This window comes from Vanessa atalanta, unplaced genomic scaffold (genome assembly GCF_905147765.1).
Source record: "Vanessa atalanta unplaced genomic scaffold, ilVanAtal1.2, whole genome shotgun sequence".
Taxonomy (NCBI): Eukaryota; Metazoa; Arthropoda; class Insecta; order Lepidoptera; family Nymphalidae; genus Vanessa; species Vanessa atalanta.
The window spans coordinates 5,001-7,500 of record NW_025920037.1 but is presented as its reverse complement, the minus strand read 5'-3'; the positions used below and the strand labels follow the sequence as shown (position 1 = coordinate 7,500).

The following is a 2,500-nucleotide window of genomic DNA, read 5'->3' as shown; positions in this document are numbered from 1 at the left end:
TCTGTAAAACTGTGCCGACCGACGGACGCACGTAGATCTCTCTGCCTCATGCGCTCTTCCTCTTATCGTCGTCGTCGTCGCTCTCGCTACAATCTATCCTCATGGAATAAATGTTGATTCATTGTAGTCGATCTGCGACGTCGCGACGATATGAGAAAACGTTAGAGACGGAGTTCTTAAAAGATTCAGTGTATTCGTATAGTGTGTATAATTTTTATATTATATATGAACGGTCGTTTCTAAAATTCTTTTTGTTAATTTTTACATTTATCATGTACAAAAAATACACAACCCGAGTATCGGTACGATCACTCAAACACCGGGCGTCGATCCCAATGTTTTACGATAATAATCGTTGAACAATACATACGTACACGTCGTGTGCGAAGTGTTATTTTGAAAAAAAAACTCGATCTCGTTTAGAACGTTCGAATTCGTGACCGTTATGTGTCATTATGTGAAGACGCCTCCGCCGCCGCCGCCGCCGCCGCCGCTGTCGTCGCGTTATATATTATAGCGCACGCACGCGCGCGCGCGTGCTTAAAGCGCGTTTGTGTCTCATATAAATTTTTATAAGAGTCAACCGTTAAAATCTATCGCGTCTAACGCGATCGACGATACGGTGAGACGCTCGTTTCATACTGTGCGTATATTGTACATGCATGCATAAGTTTGTGTGTATTTTATATGCGAATATGAAACGAGAAGAGTAATTGACGACTTCAACAAGTCTCGGTTAGCTCCCTGGTTGATCCTGCCAGTAGTTATATGCTTGTCTCAAAGATTAAGCCATGCATGTCTCAGTGCAAGCCGTATTAAGGCGATACCGCGAATGGCTCAATATATCAGTTTTGGTTCCTTAGATCTTACTCAGTTACTTGGATAACTGTGGTAATTCTAGAGCTAATACATGCAATCAGAACTCTGACCAGTGATGGGATGAGTGCTTTTATTAGATCAAAACCAATCGACGGAGGGCGTCTCGTCCGAAGTCGTTAATTTTGATGAATCTGGATAACTTTTGCCGATCGCATGGTCCAGTACCGGCGACGCATCTTTCAAATGTCTGCCTTATCAACTTTCGATGGTAGTTTCTGCGACTACCATGGTTGTCACGGGTAACGGGGAATCAGGGTTCGATTCCGGAGAGGGAGCCTGAGAAACGGCTACCACATCCAAGGAAGGCAGCAGGCGCGCAAATTACCCACTCCCGGCACGGGGAGGTAGTGACGAAAAATAACGATACGGGACTCTTTCGAGGCCTCGTAATCGGAATGAGTACACTTTAAATATTTTAACGAGGAACAATTGGAGGGCAAGTCTGGTGCCAGCAGCCGCGGTAATTCCAGCTCCAATAGCGTATACTAAAATTGTTGCGGTTAAAAAGCTCGTAGTTGCATTTGTGCGCCGCGCTGTCGGTGCACCGCATCCGCGGTGATACTGACACGTCTGCGGAGCATATCGTCGGTGAGCCGGCGGTAAAACGCCGGTTCAATATCAAAATCCTATCGCGGTGCTCTTCAGTGAGTGTCGAGATGGGCCGACAATTTTACTTTGAACAAATTAGAGTGCTCAAAGCGGGCTCAAAATGCCGCTTGAATATTTCGTGCATGGAATAATAGAATATGATCTCGGTTCTATTTTGTTGGTTTTCAGAACTCCGAGGTAATGATTAATAGGGATAACTGGGGGCATTCGTATTGCGACGTTAGAGGTGAAATTCTTGGATCGTCGCAAGACGAACATCAGCGAAAGCATTTGCCAAAGGTGTTTTCATCAATCAAGAACGAAAGTTAGAGGTTCGAAGGCGATTAGATACCGCCCTAGTTCTAACCGTAAATATGTCATCTAGCGATCCGCCGACGTTACTACAATGGCTCGGCGGGCAGCTTCCGGGAAACCAAAGATTTTGGACTCCGGGGGGAGTATGGTTGCAAAGCTGAAACTTAAAGGAATTGACGGAAGGGCACCACCAGGAGTGGAGCCTGCGGCTTAATTTGACTCAACACGGGAAATCTCACCAGGCCCGGACACCGGAAGGATTGACAGATTAATAGCTCTTTCTTGATTCGGTGGGTGGTGGTGCATGGCCGTTCTTAGTTGGTGGAGCGATTTGTCTGGTTAATTCCGGTAACGAACGAGACTCTAGCCTGCTAAATAGGCGTCGTCATTTAGGTGTGCTCGATTTCGGTCGAGCAACTCACTGGCGGCGTATTAAAATTCTTCTTAGAGGGACCGGCGGCTTCGAGCCGCACGAGATTGAGCAATAACAGGTCTGTGATGCCCTTAGATGTCCTGGGCCGCACGCGCGCTACACTGAAGGAATCAGCATGTTCTCCCTGGCCTAGAGGCCCGGGCAACCCGTTGAAACTCCTTCGTGCTGGGGATTGGGGTTTGCAATTATCCCCCATAAACGAGGAATTCCTAGTAAGCGCGAGTCATAAGCTCGCGTTGATTACGTCCCTGCCCTTTGTACACACCGCCCGTCGCTACTACCGAT

General features: G+C 47.2%; 1 non-coding gene across 1 annotated transcript in view; it reads left to right on the top strand.

Annotated features, from left to right (window-relative positions):
* Window positions 1-741: 741 nt before the first annotated feature.
* Window positions 742-2,500, top strand: part of LOC125076811 — a 1,903-nt gene continuing 144 nt past the window's right edge. Inside the window, exon 1 of the ribosomal RNA XR_007120713.1 lies at window positions 742-2,500. This exon is cut by the window's right edge and continues 144 nt beyond it. This is a non-coding gene — a ribosomal RNA (small subunit ribosomal RNA).